Consider the following 20,491-nt stretch of genomic DNA (forward strand, 5'->3'; position numbering starts at 1 on the left):
TTTTTAAATGTTTTCATTATACGTTCGATATTTACAGAGTTAAAGCTTACTCAAAGTTTCTAGTAATGGATTTTATTATGTAGTTAACTCAGTTTATAAATGACATTGGCGGGCTGACGTCATAACTTTGGGTCGCGTTTATGTTTTGGGCGTAACCTCCTAATGTGACACTAAAAAATTATGTGATAAAACAGTTCATAAAGAAACTATTCACATTTAATAAATAACAATAACTTTTTTAACTAAATTCATTAGCACTTTCGAAAGAAATATTTCAGTCATAACAATTAGTTAAAGTTCAAAATTACTCTCTACGTCTGTAAAGTACAGTCTTATAAAGGGTGATTTAGAACTTTTTTTAATGAAATGCAATATTTTTACTCTAACTTCTGAAACGCTTATTGGTGCGTTTCACTAATTACTAAAATGTATTTGATTAAACTCATTAATGCGGAAAACGTAAATAAAGAAAAAAAAATAAAGTAAGCCTTCACTAGTTATTCAAATCCTTAAGCTGCTTACATACATCCGTAAATGACATCCTACCTACTTCAAAGATTACCGTTGAGGGTACGATACGGGAATTTACATTTACCTTTAGATGTCATTTCGATTTTCTGACCTCGAAAAAAGTAAAGTATTTGAGATGGTCTAATATTTATGTCATTAAGTGTACAAAATAGAGTTATAAAACTTGTAATAAAAACGTCCATTGAGCATTTTTAACAACAAATATCAGCCTCAGATCGCTGTCAAGTTGTTACAAAACAGGTACGCATGGGCAAACGTATACTGCACGGAGATTAGAGAAACATCAAAGCAATGAATATCTCCGCTCTTCCCGGCGCGATCAGAACTCATTTATAAATAGTGTCTCCCAGGCAAGCGCCAATAAAACTGTCTTCACTTCAAAGTAATCTTCATATTTTTGTGTCGAATTCTACAACAAATTTGTCTGTATTTACAACATATTGGATTCATTTACTGCGTGTAACGATTTTGTAATTTGCCTTCTATTGGAATTTTATTACAAATGATATCTAGGAAGATATACATTATGTAACAAGAATAAACACCAATGAGATTGAATAATTTTTGAGACGTAAAGCATTTGTTTTCATTTATGGATAAGTTAGTTAACAAAACAACGACGTCGCTACGAAGGAACTAGTCAATCTTTCTACAATCTTTAAAAATAGATATCGTTTTTACCATAAAACTGTTAAACTAACCAATGGTGACAGCGGTTGATACTATTGGAATCGTATTGGAGTCGAATCAATTTGTGCGAAATTGGGTTTTGTCGTAGGATGTACGTGGAAACGTGAAATAAATTCGTAACATACAGAATACATTTTTACCAATCATTCATTCGGGATTTCGTTGTAATTCCGGAAAGGGAAACGATGACGATTGTAACACATCTGGCATGTCATATGTCAATTATCTCTGGGCTGACTTTGCAAGCTTTGTTATCCAACAAAGACAATACAGACTACACACCAACCCTAAAAATTATAATAATGATTATTTGTACAACGGACATCTAGACATGAACTCTTCGTATCTGTGTGCATAATTGCTTACTTTCATTAGTATATGTAAATAACGTGGCAACCTGATCGCAGTAATTATATAATCAACGAAAGTTGAATAAACTCGATAATATTAATTCAATGAAAAAATTCAAATCTGGGAAACAATTGAATTTCTCTTATTATTTAAAAGAATATATTGTCCGTCACAGAAGATAAGCGATCTTTATACGATAATGTCATTTGTGATCATAATCTTAAGACTTTTAAAACTACGAGTAAGAGATCGCAAAAAGCAAATCAGGCAATCTTCTTTCATACGAAAGGAAACTAAGTATATAAATAACACAGCTTTATACCAGTATTCTGTAAAGTCATAAACATTCCAACTTCGTGCACTAAAATACCGGAAACTACATTGTATCAAACTAAAGTACACTGACGTTATGGCCATGCATTCGCAGACAACAGACATCCCATTTAATTACCGCAATTAATTGTAACAGCTTTGAAATTAAACTAAAGACTGAAGTTCGTTTAATTACTAACGACGATTAAGTACAGCGTTTACAATAAAAATGTTAGTCTAGTCCTTTAGAATAAAATCCTTAAATAAACTTTTACCGAAGTAAATCAATTTTTCAATTTAAACAAAAACAAATAAAAATAGGTAAAAAATAGAAAAAATCTACAAACATCGTTAATTAAAATTATTTTACCTGTCCTAATTACCAAAATTCCCAAAAGCTTCATTGTTGTTGTCTTGTAGATATAGAACAAATTTTATGAATACTTACACTGTCTGTAATTCCATATTCATGTGTTTACAGAAACTGGCCGACAAACGTCGAGTTCCCACTTTAATAACCCTCATTAATTTCAAGAGGCCAAAACCTAGCTAAGAGCGTTAAAGTTTTTACGACTACATGTACGTGCATATTTTTTCAACATTTTCACACTCTCTTTTGATCCAGGCACTACTTAATCTACTTTCATGTTTCGTAGTAATTCATAATTAATATCGTTTTAAAAATGTAGATGTTAAATAATCCAAAAGTTGTTTTCTTATCTATACTAATATGTTAAAACGTAAACACACACTAATTTGTAGTGTAGGGTGTCAGCAATAACAGTATAATTTAATAAAAAGCCCTATACATACGACATACTTTAGGCTATATATTGTCTCGCTATTATCCTTAGGGGGTAAATAAATTTGAATATCATGTGGAAAAGGCACCATAAACTACAAGCTGCCAACATTAAGGAAGCTAGGTTATTACAGAACAGTAATTTTTGCATTTGTAATTGAGAATTTGACAAATGTAAACAATAAAATAAACTATTCATATTATGCGGATAAAGCCGTACGGGAACAGCTAGTATTAAACTAAAGTTCTTTGAGACCAAGGCAAAAATATAACTAAAGTATCTATTGATTGGACACTTCGTTACATTCGTGTGGATACTCTATCGTTTTGCCAAGTTCCTTCATCTAATCTAGCTACTTCCAGTACGATATCAAAGTGCTTCCGTTAGCGTCTTCCAGTGTACAGTAGCTTTGCTACCATAATCAAGTTTCCTGATGCTTCCCGCTATCACTGTGCAACCGCTACGGATATGTAGTTACGAACGCGGTCATTGCTTGTAACACTAACAATCCATATCTTTCAGCTATGTAAACATAACAGTAGCTTCCATAGGTCGTTTAACGTTAATATAAACAACAACATAAAAAGTTAAATTGTTTACACTTTTGGTGAGACATTATTATAACTAATTATTAAATTACTAATAATGGACCCCTTAAGGGTCCGAAACTAATCAGTGCCACCATCGAAAAATTAGACGTGAGTGATAGCCGCTAAATTGTTTAAAAGAATTAGTTTCGGTATTTGACAAAAAGGTTGTATGTTATGGTTATTTACGTAGATGAAGGACGATCAAAGAATTGCGTTCAATGAGATTGTACAGACAATCAGGCAGACTCTTTAGCTTTATGAGCGTTGTTGGAACACAAATTAACCCCATGACCCCTGACCACTTACCCCAAGCGGTGCCATAATAGTCCACTTTATTACTCATAAAACAAACATTTTCACAATTCAGCACTTTATCCTAAGAAATAGGTCATTTTTTAGGATATTCTTGGTTTATTAATTATATGCATAGGCGTCAGTGATAGTGGACCGATAAAACTATGATTTTATTCTTACCTTTTCACGAACAGAACCTCTACAACAGACACAACAGAATAAATAAACGCCACATTTATTTCTCAACGTGACACACAATATACCTACTCCGAGAATTACATTTTTAATAAAAAAAAATGTTTGTATTACAAAATACGCATGACTTCATAGAAACTAGTCCTCGTATGATGAGGTTTATTACTTTATCTCGTTGATCTCGCACAAGCAAACATAATAAAATGCGATAGGCCGTAGCTACGCCGTAGGCAATCGCCGACATTCATTGTTGGCATTTAGTATTAATTTGTTAAACAACGTGTTGCAATGTAATTCATAACCTTTATAAGGCGTTACACACTTGCCATTTATAAAAAACGACATAGTTTCAATTCATCAATAATATGTGACGTCATTATTGTCAAATTGTGTGCACGAAAAAATAACTGGTTTTATTCATTTTTAACTTGTTTTATAAAGTAACTATTGCGATAAAATTGTAATACAATTTACAACTACAAAAAATACAAATGACTTTGTAAAACAGAAGTTATGGAAAAAGTAAATAACGTAATTCACCACAGTAATAAAGGCAAACTAAACAAACAGTTTCAACTTCAGTGCAAAAGTTATAGAGGGGTTCTGTTTAATTGTGCGTCTCTGTTGGTTGCCGCGGCGGCGCACGGCGCGGCGTCTGACTGCCTGATTCAGAACATTATACTCTCTAACTACTTACTATTCAGCTCTTGTTACGCCTTTCGTATATTATTGTCAAACATAAAAGGACATTCAATACTTGTTAGTACTAAAAGGTATAAAAATAATTCGTTCCGCATAAACGCAAAAAGTACTAAAACTGCGCAACTTAACTAAACTAAACTGCTTAAATTGTAAGAAAACTATATAGAAAATGTAAAAATCACGATAAGAAAAGGCAAGCATAAATTGGACATATGTCATTCGTTGTTTCTATTTCGGCTTTAGATAAAACAGTTACATCAATGGGATCACGTTGGGGATACATTACGTAAGCATCCGTCGCTCGGTATAAACTTTACGGAGTTTTTTTATCGGCACAATTTAACGCCGCAGTCAGTAAATATCGAGCGGAGCTGCTGAAATAGGACGCCTGTGGTTTAGTGCCTCGTAAATCTGTCTCTACGGGACGCACGCACCTCGCGTTACCTCAAAAATTGTCTAATACAGATCTTAGATCTTAGGAAAGTGAATAGAGACCCTTCTTACCTTATTCGTGTCTTTATTAAGACACCGGCGAACTGAGAATATTTGACAAAATTACGGTAACGGTTGCCAAATTAAGTGGCTTCTTAATTTATAAGATATATTTAATTACTAGAATTTGAAAAACAAAATCAGAAAGAATTTTATCCGTGACTGCTTTTCATTTAGTGCCACAAAGACTGATAAGATGTCATGTTTCAATTAGTTTCCATGAAAGCCAGATACACGCTCCAAAGTTTCGAACTTTGTTTCAGATGTTTGAAAGATAACTTGAGTAATGAGATCTTTATTAATTTAAAACTACATTTTCGTGTTATTATTAAACCACATTATCTTAGAAATAGAACTAAATAATAACGATGTTCCAACCATACAAAATACATTGGAACAGTTAGCTTTTTCCAATATTTATTTTTCTTATCATGCATATCAAATCCGCAACGTTGGTTTACTCATAGACATCCTTGGAGTCTGTCCATCTCTGCAGGTATAAGTACTCACTTAAAGTATTTTATGCTCTTAGCTATTTCATCACATATGACTTTTGATAAAGGTCATTTGGACCGTAACTGTCGGTGTCATGATTTTTTCTAAACATTTTTCTCATTTCCAATATCTTACAGATATATAATCATTTATGACGATTGTATTTCAACGTGAATGTAAAACGTATAATTTGTTAGTCTGACTCAGTTACCATTCCGACTGCTCAGTTTAACAATTCGCACGTAAATTTGAATATATTTACAACAAACTCTATTTTTGTTAGCGTTGCGTTTTCGAACGTTCATCTGTTGCGGTTATGAGCCGTAGCGAAGGCGTAACCTCGCTGTTCGCAACCAGAGATAAATACTGCGCTACGCAAATGATGCGGTATTCATATTAGCTGCTCGAATACGAAAGAAATGCAGGCGTAAAATTACAGACCATTGCTTGAAGAGATGAGCATCGCTTGTTAATCCAATTTAGATCGTAAACGCTTTATGTTTTATATTGTCTTTGTTAATTGCGTATTAGGATTGTTGCCGAGCAAAAATAATTAAAAATTTTGTAATCGTTTTATCAAAAGTATTACGATGATATCTGATCCATTTACGTAGCTGTAAATTAGAAGTAATCTTTTTCTTGTTATAATTATTTAGGTACAGTATGTTTGGTATTTAGTTAGAAAACAAGTGACCTTTTGTAATGAGAATGCATAAAGGTTTTGCAGATCATAAAATATTTATAGACACAACCCGCAAGAATGAAAGGTCTTTAAAATGTTGCGAACCTAAATCACGAACGAGGTAAACACTTTCTTACTTTTAAAGAAACTACGAATCTTTGGGGTTCCATGGTGTTTTAATATTACAATCTAATAAAATTCTAACAAATAATATGTTTAAAACGTAATCGGCAATTAAATTCTGTAATTTACATCAAGGCTACATCTGCATTACATACATACTTGTACATTTTTATATTACTGAAAATATTTCTATTCGTATGTTTAAACAAATCCATTACTTAAAGGAAAAATACAAAACACCATAAACAAAACGTAATCAATCTTTAAGGGAATTCTCGGCATTTACTTCGACGTAAAATAACAGACGTGGCGCGAGTATTTGAGGCTATCCTTGTGCTTATAAGAATCCAATAAATCTACACATACCTCATACATATCTCCGCGTCTTTATTGACACAAACAGGGTGGAATGGGATGGCTCTTAACAAAAGATGAGCGATTGTTACGAATATTACAAAGTTATTTTGCAAACATTTTGATTTTCTCTGCGTATCTTATTTATCATCTTTTTGTATGAATTTTGACAAATATCCCGCGTTTTTCTTATAACATTTTAGGTGAATGTTGTGTTTTTCCACCGTAAAGCATTTCCGACTTCAATGTAACGTTTTAGAAATGAAAAAGAAAAATAAACTTTTACAGACGTCACAGGATTTTAGTAAAAAGTACACTGTGTTCTCAAAGACAATAACACACGCTTCCTTTTATTATGAAAATGAAAGAAAACGACACATTTTAAGTTCATTCGTTGGAATATTCTTTAACAATATTCTCAAACCCATTTCTTCTAAAATCCAAAGCAAACATTAAACTTTTTAATGTTTCACTCTCAGAAAATTACAACTTTCAAAGAAGATGACAAGAGTATTCAAATACAATAACAATTTAAGCAAAGTTACTGGAGACTAGCAAAGTTTCCTCTTGTTCAAGTCCTCGAGAAACTTAGATAATACGCTTGAATAACCAGACGGGGTCCATAAATTCAACAGGTATTTTGTACAACTAAAAATAAAATTTTGCCCATGTGTTATGACAAGCGACTAGTACTTCGGATGTAAATTTCATAATATTACACTCTCCCAGAGATATTCATAGTCTATAAAACGTTTTAATGTCCAAAACTACGAGTTGTAGATTATACTCTTCTAACAATTACTAATTTACTTGATATACAGAATAATCTATTATTTATACAGATATGAATAAAATAACGATAGAAACCCTTAATTCGTACATACTTTGTAATAAAACAAGGAATGTATTTCATGTACTTCATTCTTACTTACTGATGACATGTATATGTGTGTTCAAATCAATCACCATCCATCAGCGTCAATAAATCATCGGCTTGTATGACACGAATGTATCGAACACATTCGTCAATACGTTTGGACAATGTCGTATTAAATACCAACAGAAAAAAAACATACACAAACAGCAAGTATGTAACTGTAACAATTGGAATAAATGATTCCAACTGCCTTGTACCACATCATTAGGAAAACTATAAATAGAATCTTTCACTCTAAAAAGATGGCAAATAGCAAGAATAACAAGTAATATTTCCTGTATAAACACTATTTTGTTAAAAAAAAATTGAAATAAAAAAATTTTAAACAGTTACATTTACATCAGAGCATTGTTTGTTACTAATGTAAGTTGAATAACGCATTATGTGTTAACGCAATAATTTCTCATTTAACTATGCTTGTTTGCATAATTATATCATCATTACGATCTATTAAGCCGCCGTGTGCTTCTGTCGACACGTAAATGTGTTACGAAAATTATAATAGCCTCATTAGGATTACGCCCCTGCACATATTTGACAATGTTAATTAATAAAAAACAGGTTAATTTCACTCTTAAATTTGCAATTACTGCTGCTAGCTTTAACATTTGTCTGTAAATAATTAATGTTATTTCTCGATTAACAGAATTTATAACACGATCCACAGTCGCTACTCAATCAGCTTAGCAACTTGAGTGCGAATAGCAAACAACATTAATGTGTGCAAATACACTAGATACATCGTATATGGAAATATTTTCCACAGATTGCAAGAATTAAAATGAGCATAATGAGCTAACAGTGATTAAAGCGATGGACGATCATATCAGTTATTGTCGGATTTGTGCAATAATCTTGATGCAAACATCACAGTTATTACGAGTACGTATTTGCGTCATATTTGTATATAGAAAGTTCATATGTTTCCATAGTTTCGTCAAGGATTATCTTAAAAAAAATAATGTTAGGATTTATTTTATAAAATCAACATATTGAAAATTGTTGGATGGTCCATTGAGATAGGTAGAAAATGGACTTACCGAACATTAGCGAGCGTGTGTCGTCTGCTCTTGAGGTAGCGGCCGTGGTACTTTTGCAGCTCGCCGATGCTGCCCTGCTCGGCCTGCATCCTGCCGTGCGAGCTGTGGGAGCCAAGCGAGCTGTGCGCGCCCTGAGACTGCGACTCCTCACCCTGCCCCGCTGCCCCGGCTCCGCCGGCGCCACGCTTGCGGGCCTTGTTCGACTTCCTAGCCGCGGCCGATACGCATATCTTTACCGAAGATGGACTCCCAAAACTACGCTTCTTCCCGGAACTCCTCGATGAAGTAAAAGCTGTGTCAGTACTGCTTTTCGTACTTCTATATGAAGGAGTAAGGGTCGCGTCTGTGGCGTCCTCTAGTGGCCAATCGGAATCGTCTTCCTCTTCTATTCCGGGTAAAGGGGACTGTTGGCCTATAGGGCGCGGTGAACTTAGTATGGGCTCAGGTATAACTGGAAAAAAAATTACAATATTACCGCTTTGATAACTTGTAATAGCTGTTTTATTCAGTCAATAACTTAGCTTTTTATTAAGTAGAATACTGATATGCTAATAGTGGATTTGCATTGACTGAAAAGTTGTCTCAATAGCTAAATTTAGCAATAAATTGATTGAAGAAATGAAAATGAATAACGGTAAAAAAATAACATTATAAGTAAAACGAAATTAATTCAAGAGTTACGACATAAATTTGAATAATTTCCTTCAAATTATTTAATGGAAAAATTACGTATTCAATACTGGATGCTTTGATCGCGGCGGGAATATCGTCTTGAGGTTATTATCGTTGCTGCGATATCGCTTCTTGTACCTATTTTTCAAACTTCCATAACAAGTAGGCAGCTAAATTGATCTTTGCACAGTATTTTTACTTTTTTTAAATTCGTTATAAGCAAAAAATCTATATTTACTATTAGTTATAAACATATTTTTTACCGATTCACATAAATTTTAACGTTCCTACAATTGGTTTATTTCACATTTTAGTTTTTGAAATAAACTGTTAGAATAATAAAGACGAAACCGATAGTCAGCAAACAAACAAGATCGTTATAGAGGGTCGTATATACGTTAAGAGCTAGCAACAGTCCGCTGTGAATTAATCAACTGCGAAATTGGAGAGCGCGCCGTGGCAACGCGACGCCGACGCCACCGCTCCAAGTGTCTATTTAATTATTTACGCTTAGATATTTTCCACCAAACTGTCAACTATTGTAACATACGTTAAAGCAACTGAGACGCACATCACCTAAATGCTAATTCTTATTCTGTTAAGCATAGAATTTTAAGACGCAAAGTAGACACTATTCTGTATAGCTTTTTGTTTAACCTTGACTATTTTTATCCACTACAGGTCTTTTTAGATTATCATTTTTAGTAATCTAGAGAATATTGTATTTATGTTAGTCAATGGAATGTTATGGAGGTTACGTATGAAAATCCTTACAGTACTTACATTATAAATTGATGAATAGCATAAGCATTTTCCACTTCCTGAGACGTAAAAACGAAAACTTCTTGAAAAATTAGGTCGATCGTTGTATGGAAGCGACGGACTACGGGCTGAATATTTTTAAATATAAAATCGATGCAAACTCCATTGTTGCAAAACAGCTTCGACCCATATCGAAGTGAATTACATACAAATTTCATTAGTGAACTAAATAAACAGGAAATATTTTACTCAATACAGAATTTAAATCTAATTAGCAACTGACAATAAACACACTATGAAATACCGAATGGATAATAACAAATTTTATTTCGTGATCCTAACTTAACTTTATGTCTTACATTTCTAAGTACCCGGGCTACATTGTTGATATACATTCATGTTCCTGTAAAATTATCTCTATTAAAGTAACAAATATAACACGATTTCTTCATTCATCTTGGGAATTTTAAAAAATAACTGACTCAATTCAAGTAAGTATATTTTATTTCAAACTAGGTCTCGCCCGTGACTCCGTCCGCGTGATATTAAAAAATAACAAAAGAGAGCCTATGTGTTGGAAGAACACGTGGGCTCTCTTTTGTTATTTTATACCTATCCACTATATACGAGTATATACCGAATTTCATCGAAATCCGTTTAGCCGTTTAGGCTACAAACGCTAAGAAACATCTATCCATATATCCATCCATCCATCTAAACATTCGCATTTATAATATTAGTATGAAGTATGATTAATATGATAGTATGATAATCTGTTCTCTATTCAAATTTTGACTCACTGCTGCATGGCCTTTTAATGGTTAAACAAGGACTATTCTATGGGTTTACTAAATGTACACTCACGGTTGTCTTAATGTTCAGTGCAGTGTCACAGACTTAAAAGAGAAATGAAAGGAAAGTTCCTAGGTAATAAAAATTGTTTGTCCGCCATGTTTTATTAAAGACTTTCTTGCAGTACAAGCTTGTGGGCACTTAAGTTGTGGTTGTATCCATTATCTAACGTACACCTGGTGTTTCATAAAACTGCAGCTCTTAAGACAGTTGCCTTGTTGTTCTATAACTCGTAAATAGAATTTATTATCCATTACACATTCAAGTTTTAATCAATAACACTGGATCTAGCTGTAACCAGCCTTGAACACAAATAGGCTAAAGGGATTCCGGTCAAGGCGAGAATTAAATTTAAATACACGAAAATGTTATAATATTTTGGAATTATTGCAGTCAACACAAAAAAACAACACTAATTATCTTTTTTTCTGAAGCATTTCAAAGTAAAGTTGTATTAAAAAAATGTTTTCTTATAAAATTTCATAGTCTATATAATATTTTTGAAGCATTAAAAGCAACTTTTATAACCTATTATTTTCCTACCTGTCTTTTCTGTTTCTTAGAACAATATAGAATGTTTTGATTGATTAAGTCCCTTTGTTCCCTCAAATCCCGTGACGTCCTCGCTTTATAAATCCTATGGGTCTTTAGAGCTCACAAGATAAATTGGCTCAAGAGTATTCCTTTTCTATAATCTTTTACTCAATACTTATAACCGTTAATATGTTTTTTTAGGAACAGTTTTTTAAATAGCTAATAAGATAGTGTCTTTTTCGCAGTATTTCCTACCTTTTGCCACAATAGGCTTTCGTCTTTAAAATCGATCTGTCATCCGACATTTCAGTCCAGTCCAGATAATCTTTCTTTTCTTTACATTTCATTTATATTTCGTATTCTAAAAGACATCATTTGAATGATTTAATTAAGCGTAATAGAAATGTAAGTTTATTCATTCAGTAATAATAAATCAAAACAAAAAGCTTTGACAGTACTTTACGAAATGAAATAACGAATAATTTGATAAGAGAAAAGCTTTCAAATTAACTTCGCTATCGTCCTTTTGATATTTTAGTGTTGTCCTTTATTGAAATATTTTTATAAAATAAATCACTGTGTTCTTAATAACACAATTTTCTTAAATTTTAACTTCTATACAACTTTAATATATAACCAACGATTTTTATTTAAAAATAATAGAGACATAAACAATGTAGTTACTGTAAAGACTTTACGGAACTTTAACAATTTAATTTTAGTTTGATTTCCTTCGCAAAACACGAGTTATATTGTTCCAGTTACTACGAATGTTTTATAACAATGAGCACTTTAAATCTGCTTGAGATGCTTTCTTTGTCCAATGCGAATTTTTGAAATGATATTTCATTCCGTCTTTGTGTTAGGAAGGTATCCATTTTATTGATATTTTGTAATCTGAACTCGACCCAAAATCTCACACACTTGGCCCACTGCCAATGTGTAATGCAGACGCACGATGATATCTGCCCGAATCTTGTAATTGATATTATGAAAGGAGATGAAAGCTTATGTCTGTACGTCTTTTATAAAGTTACACAAGATCGACATTTTTATTGGTTTTACAACGATGCTAAAATATGTTACATGTTACTACGACATAAAATTATTGTTAATTTCTAACTGATGGTTTTTTATTAAGATTAGACCTTATTATTTATTTTATTTATATACTATTATATTTTTTAGTTATTACTATCTACTCTTCTTCGCAAAGCCAATATCACTCATCCCAAATCGAAAAATTTATAATTGTATTTTTTAAAAATATGACAAAATAAGCATCTGACTTTTTGCAAAAATCATAACTTTCATATCAGACAGATTAAATTATCAAAGAGACGGCGGAGAACTTTTCCGTAATCAAATTAATCTTCATTCCATTTGAAGAATATCGTTTTTAACATAGATGAAAGATTATTTCGGATGATTTCTTAAATAACAACAGTAGATACTTCGACGATTAAACAACTTACAAACCTTTTGCGAAAATAGGCTTGACTGATAAATTAATAAATAACAAATATAGTTTAATACAAGATTGATGATTTTTATATCATGACTTTCAATTGACGATCAGATAATGCTTTCAAAAGTTTTTAATAATCATCTGAACTTAGTAATAGAGTATAACAAGAGATTATATTTTAATACGAAAATAAGATATCGTTGCATGGATCAATAACTTGGTAGCACATGCAACGTGTAACTAGAACTTTGGATCTATACAATTGCATGTTGTTAAAACATTTAGTTTTCAATTTTCTCTAATGTAACGTAAGACCTTCATTCGCTTCATACCTTGCACTGACTCTCTGTTAATTATTGCAGTACAATAAATATCATAGAGATATGAGAAGGCTCAACGGTGAGTGTGTCAGTAGTTAATAGATAAGGTAATCTGTTGGCACACACTCGCGTACGTAAACAAGCATCCTGAAAGGAATCCTTAGATAACTATCACGTACTATAATCCTCTTTGTGTGAATAATTCAATCTATCAAATAGCAACGTATACGAAAATCCTGCTGCTGCAAACTACAAACAAACCGAAAAAAGATATCAAAACCTTTGCAACTTTAATTCAGACAAAACGTAAAATACAAAAGTCTACTCTGCTCTGACCCAATAATGCAGCTGTTCTTCATTACTAGAATGAAATACAAATAAAGGGTCATTTAGTAGGTTTTTGCACGTCGCTTTGACCGATTAAAGTTATTAATAAAAAAAGTAGTTTCGTTCTAACAGTTCGTATACATTTGCATTTTACTAATCTCTAAATAAATTTACAATCGAAACAGAGCGATTTTCAAAATTATTAGTATATTTCTTTGGTTTGCACCAGTTGCAAACTAATGAAACTCAAAGTTCACTGTGACTTATGTTTGTTGTGTTTCTCTTTGGAATTTGTTTTAAGAGTCGTTCGCGAAAGCCTGGAGCTAACTCGACCACGGACTGCAAGTTTGTTACAAAGTTTTCATGAAATAAATGTTTAAACAATATCAACAAGTTGGGATAGATGGAATAGATGTTTGCTACCGCGTAACATCAGAATGATATGGATTTTCATAAAATTTAGAAAAACCCTTTTACAACCGGAAATAGGACATAGGTTTTTAACTCAGTTTTTTTTAATTCCATAAGAACGAATTCGGAACCGATACCTTGTTTTTACAAAAATAGGTATGTTATTCCTGCAAAATAAACACAACAAGATAAGTACGATAAATAAAAAAGGAGTTTTACATATTAAATTATAATGTCAAATATTAAGAATAAAAATTTTTAAAATTCACTGCATTCGTGCATTGAAGGAATCTCGTGATTTGTAAATAACTTTAAAATAGTCTGCGGTACTTCAGTCGCGGCGTCAGACATCGATCGGTCGCGCTCTCCGCTATCTCTACCACACACATGAAACTTCCACCGTTTTTTTAATTACAAATAATATTTTAATACCGGATGTTATAAATATTTCTTCTTCTGGTAGTTCATTTGTACCTAACCTAAATATAAAAATACTATTTTAAAACTTATGTCAAATATTCCATAAAAATTGCCGCAAGTTAAACAAGGTTTATTATAAAAGGACTTGTGTTTAAGATAATACTAGACGTATCCAGTTTATAAGATTTATATGTATTATACGAAAGAAGAAATACATAGAATTTATATATACTGAAGAAAAAATACACAAAATTAACATGAATTTACATAACACGTCATAGTACATTTTCTATTACATACGTCGAGATAAGTATTGAAATGCAGCAACAATAACCTTCAGGCGACTGCCGGCAATATCCGGCAGAGCGCTTTCCTCCGTCCGCGTCGCGTCGCATCGCATCGATTATCATAAATAAACTTTATTTATTGTAAAACTATTTTGTTATTTTTATGGATTACAGCAAAAACTTAATCAATTTCTTTCTAGTCCTTGTTGTGTTTACCTACAAATACTCTTTAGCTATAATTGCGAATAATAATAAGTTATTCAAGAAACGTATGAAAGCTTGATTTGTATGCAATTAAAGTAATACCGTCGATTTCATATAGATAACTCTGTGTGTTAATTGCAAATTTACAGCAACCCTGCATCAATTACGAATTAAAATTGAGTGTACGTTAATTAACTTTTTATAAGCAGTAACGTTAAAAATAAAGTAGCTGTATATTCTGCCAAAATACATAATACAATTAAAACAAAATAGAAAAAAAATAGCTTTCTTCTTTTTTTCGTCAGTTTGAATTAAAGAAAAAACGAAAGTAAGTTTCAATTGCGGTCAATAAACGTAAAGATTTTTTAATCGACATTTTCGATGAAAAGTCATTTGTGACCAATTGTGAACTTAATACACCTAGAGTAATATTTTAAGTTCAAGTAATTTGAAAGACTGTGCTCAAGTCATCTATGCGTGCTTCGTCTCATTTAAATTTCGTAGCGTGACTAAATAGTGATTAAATTGAATTGTATTAATTTGTCGAGAGGTCATTAATTATTTTTAGTTATTTAGAAAGAAATCGAAGTAATAAATGAATAAGGAAATGTGTGAAGAGAAACCAAAAATTACATAAACTATTGACTAATGTAACATTGATTTTTATACCAATTTGTCAAATTAAACTAACAGTTTAAAGTAAAATGAACCGTGAATTCATTAACTACTTAGATATAATGGTCCAAATACATAACTTATTTTAATAATAATAAAAAATAATCCTTTATTATGCTCCTTCAAAAGACTTCGATAAAAATATTAAAGTAGGTAAATTCTAATTTCTATTACAAGCTAAAAGGTCTTTGTTAAAAATCTAAGCAGAATAATAATGACTTATAAATTATGAAGATGGCGAGAATTTTTCAAAGAGAAACGATTTAAAAAAAAGCGAATTATTTTAAAATTGTTTGTTCAATGTAAAATAGTAGACGTAATTATCTTTTTTTATTACTTGTTAATCTAATCTAAGCGTGACCACAAATTCATTGTGAAAAACATTTTATACATGTAAACAGAGGGAAACGTGGTGTTGTGGTAACGTTCGTTTAAAACTGCGTACGCCAGCATGCGATAATATACGCTAGCATTTGTGACTCAGCATAATAAAGAGCTACACCAAAGCCGTGACCACACTTAATGGTCGTTAAGGCCGTATGTGCTTAGAGACAATTTAAATGCAATCCACTATTAGCATTTAAACGACTAGTTGACGAACAAATTATACTACTAATGAATCAACTACAAACATAATCGTTACTATGTCAAATGTTATCATATCCAGATGAGATTCGACTAGAACTCATAAAATCTAATATTAGTTTTCTCATATGAGACATCAAAATGAACTTCGCTAGATATCATTCGTTCAATCTTGCTTTTGATTATACTGTAACGATATCCAGTTGAAGAATTGGTATCTACGATGATAATGTCTGCATTGTATTTACGTTACGCTCGCTGTGACTTGAATGCTCAATTAGTCGTCTAAGAGCAATATGCAATATTCATTATGTCAGCAATACCTACGTCCATTAAAGTTTTAAATAGAGTTTATTATCTTGGAATACATACGTACGCATTACAAAATACTTACACTATAAATAAGGTAAAAGATAGAACTTACTGTATTCTTCTTGGGATAGTTGCGGGCTGCCCTCTCTCAAGGCATAGTCGGCTTCGTCGACGGGCGCCGCCGCGCGCGCCCCGCACCAGGGCACGCAGCAACGGAAGACCCCGCCTCCGACCACTTTGGAGCCGTCACAGCGCTACAATCCAAAGCGCACGCCGTCTCCTTAACACTAACCAACACGCACAACCTCTCCGCAGGTACAATCGCGCACATTAGCAATGTTCACACCACTCAGATATCACTTTTCCCGGCGAGAGTACACGACGAAGAAATCTAAATAACTTTTGGCACTTAAAGGTATAACAAGCAGAGAGTAACAAGTATAAAGTTCTACTTCAGTCTTGGAAGTTAGCGAAGTATTGATATGTCAGTCTGATGTAAGATCTTCAGATTGATTCTGAAAATTTACGGAGTTTTCGTTCAAATTGCTAACGGAGATGGTAAAATATAAGCAGCTTTGTATTACAACCGTATTTTGCTTTTAATTTTGTTGTTAGATTAACACACGGCTAAGTTATACCACCGAATTACCGTAAAACAATTTATATCTAATTAATTAATTGGAGTGCATGAGAGATATTTCAATCAACTAGCTAATATCAAACGATCAGCAATGCAAAGTGGTTACAGTCAAGTATTTACCGGCCGAGGCAACTGGCATTCCAAATGCCAGGTTCGATTGAATATTATGAAATGTATTGAAAGACAATAAGCCTCAAATATTTTGAACTAAGATAATATTGTATTCATAGAAAATTCTTCGACTTCTTTTCAAGAGATTTTCTAAAACAATATGAATCGTTTTATGAAAGCAACATGATAGATTGAGAGTGGCTAAATAAACGAAGATGCATTGAAGGCGCGTGTCATCGGCTGTCTAGAACGAAACGCATCGCGAGACCTGTTAATAAAATGATTCGTGAGAAAATGTTGGCGATCCGCCAATTAGAGCCACAGTCGTTTATCATTGATTTATTAATTTCGAAGCGGCACACGCCAACCATTGACATTGCATTTGAATATAGCGTGAGATTAATGAAGATAAAAGAAATGTGGATACATTTTACACAGAATCATTCAACAAACGTCAACATTCTGTACGGATTACGGTTAACAAAGGAATGTTTTTACTGCGATCGTTTTGTAGTTTATCGTAAGTTTCCACGGCTGAAAAACTAAAATAAAATTGTCGATTTTTTCAAAAACATGTACAGATTTTTGGAAGTGGCACTGACGTTTTCTAAAACTAAAATAATAATGTCGCTAAGCACGAAGAGACGTATGGCTTTTTAATTTGGTAACTTGTAACTTCCCAACAATAATTTCAGATCGAAAGTACTTTCGATTATTTAGTTATCAACGCATCTACCATGTAAAACATTTAGAAGCAAATTTTAACTGCAAACAATAAAACGTTTGGTGTTTAAATTTGCTAGAAAAAAGTAACGAGAAACTGTTTAAAGAAATGATATAAAATATGTTTTCGATGCCACATTAACTCAGCACGAGTTATTTCGTAGCAAATGTGCGACATTTTAATAATGTGATAAATATATTTGAGTTAAATATAATCACTACCACACATAATTCGAATTCTTATTAAATTTATATCTTAGAATATCTTCTGAAATCCTTGACTCAATTTTACTTTTCTCGCTTAGTACATTTCCACCGTTTATTTTCAGTTATAGATTTTTCATGTTTTAGCTAAAATTTGGAACCGAAAAGGCTCACTGATTACTCGTAATTGACTTTAAACAATATTTATTCCAGTTCTATTATTTTTGACTGAAAATACAAACTTATTACCATGGAATGCTCTTAGTCAGGCTAAAGATCACGCTTTCCCTTAAAGAGGTAAGATGAGATTATCCCTTCCACAATATTATTTACCATCACACCAATATTTTAATAAGATGGTACTTTTTTTGTTAATATATTTCAACAAATATAATTGAAAATGCAATTATCATCAGAACCGTAATATAAAATTGTTAATCTTTAATGGAACACATCAAGAATGGCGTAATATGTGACCTCAATTTTATTAATGTAAATTTACTGAACACGCCCATACAAGGACTGGCCACGGGCAAACCAAGTCGATACAATGAACAATGTAATAAATAGAGACGACCGGACCGGCCGGCAAATGGGTTCGGTATAAATTGACAGCTAGCACAAATACGCCGTCATCAGAACTCAAACACAACCAATTACTTCTAGTTGAGCGGTCACTGGGTTCAATTGCTAAATCATTTTTGATGATAACTTTGCAAAATTGGCACTGACGCTCTCCTCTTTGTACCTAAGTGCTTCACCGTTTATATACAGTGTTATCACATATGAAGTGTGTTAAATAGTTGGATTCGCGTGTTGTATTAAGCATACTCGTAGTATACCGTAGAAATCTGTAACCTCTGCCTACCCCTTTTATGTTTACAAAATGCGTTCGTATTTGCTAATTGCATGAAAGAGAACTCTGTTTGTTTGTAGTGATACAGCTTATTATCCATCAACAAACAAGAATATCAGTTTATAATACAAGTGAACATAAATGTCAGCAGCGGTTAGATATCACCAGCTAATGGCTGCATCTATTTTTAATCTACTTACATACTACCTATAGCCTGAGATAAAATTAAACGTTGTTGTTATATCTTATCTCAGATGTAGTAACATAATCTCTGTGTCGTTTGTGACGATTTTTTGTTATTTTTATCGACAAACGTGCCTGTTGCACGTTACAAGCTATTTTTTCCAAAAACCTGATATAAATCGGTTACGATGATTTATATATCTGTTATATTTTGTCCCATTACTCTTGAGTGTAATATTGTAGGACTTCGTGTTTGAGTTGAGCTCTGTGTTTGCAAACATTCAACAAGTAACCAATACTCTAAAATCGATATTGGTCTTTAAGATTATGTAGACGTGATTAGATTGTTTCATTTACTTAATGTCTAATCTATCATGTTTTGTTTAATATTTCATTAAAACCTAGGATATATTATATATCTGTTATTGCTAACCTACGTAGTACACGAATGTTACTGTTCAATAGTATATAAAGTCGCAATTATGATGATAAAATCGTGATTGACATATAATGATATAAAAAGATATTACGTCAATATATCTGCTAGAATCTACCATACAACTCACTAGAGAAGAGAACACGTTCACGAAATCACATAACTGTGATAGGCATGTATATTTTCACAGAGCGGTGCTAATATGTAACAATGTTCCAGTAACACACTGTACTAGATAATGTGCCATTGAAAGAAGCAAAGAGTCGGGGGCCAAGGCAGAGGGGCTCAGGTTAGAGAGGCAGAGCAGTGCATCACTCGCGCGTACTCAAGATGCGCGGTAGGCGCGCGGCGGAGCGGCCCTGGACGTCGCGTCTCGCGGCGGGCGGACCGCGACTGTCCGCTCTGCGCTGCAGCCTGCCGCGCCGCCCGCCGCGACGCCGCCGCCGCCGCCGCGAGCGAGACGAACATACAATCCACTCTGCGCATCACCTACGATTCTAGCCCTTGAACCTTCCCTCTTAATTCCCATTTACCTTGCCCGAAGCCGGTCCCTTATGTTTTTGTGCGACCGCTAAAGGGTTTTCACCCCGCGTAGCGTTCATTCCCATGGACGTTACGTAGTCAGGGATGCTGTGTTTTCTTACCGGCCTGCCTACTGTTAGATCACTATTGTACGTGTTTCTATCTTTTTTATCTAGACTGAATCTTTTATAGTTTATTATTGTATTATCTCTACAACATATTCCTTATATTCTACAGTGATTAAAAGTAATAGCGAAATGTTATCTTTAAAAAGAAAATTCTGTTGTCACTAACAAGAATCTCCTCAATAATATTCAGATGATAAACAGACTTAAAATGAATAATGTCTTAAATATAAAATAAGATTATTTCAGTCTAGTCAAGAAAATTATTTAT

The 20,491-nt window shown here is 32.9% G+C and overlaps 1 protein-coding gene and 1 long non-coding RNA gene across 4 annotated transcripts in view; both read right to left on the bottom strand.

Moving 5' to 3' along the window:
- The window catches only part of LOC106105459 (cAMP-specific 3',5'-cyclic phosphodiesterase), a 242,934-nt gene that overhangs the window by 166,549 nt on the left and 55,894 nt on the right, over positions 1-20,491 (bottom strand). The gene's annotated exons all lie outside the window — the stretch shown is intronic.
- LOC106105462 lies at positions 8,598-19,950 on the bottom strand. Its single transcript, XR_001225736.1, has 3 exons — positions 19,704-19,950; positions 16,533-16,935; positions 8,598-9,042 (listed from the first exon to the last, which is right to left on the bottom strand). It is a non-coding gene; the product is annotated as an uncharacterized LOC106105462 (long non-coding RNA).

This window comes from Papilio polytes, unplaced genomic scaffold, assembly GCF_000836215.1.
Source record: "Papilio polytes unplaced genomic scaffold, Ppol_1.0 DF822845.1, whole genome shotgun sequence".
Classification (NCBI taxonomy): domain Eukaryota; kingdom Metazoa; phylum Arthropoda; class Insecta; order Lepidoptera; family Papilionidae; genus Papilio; species Papilio polytes.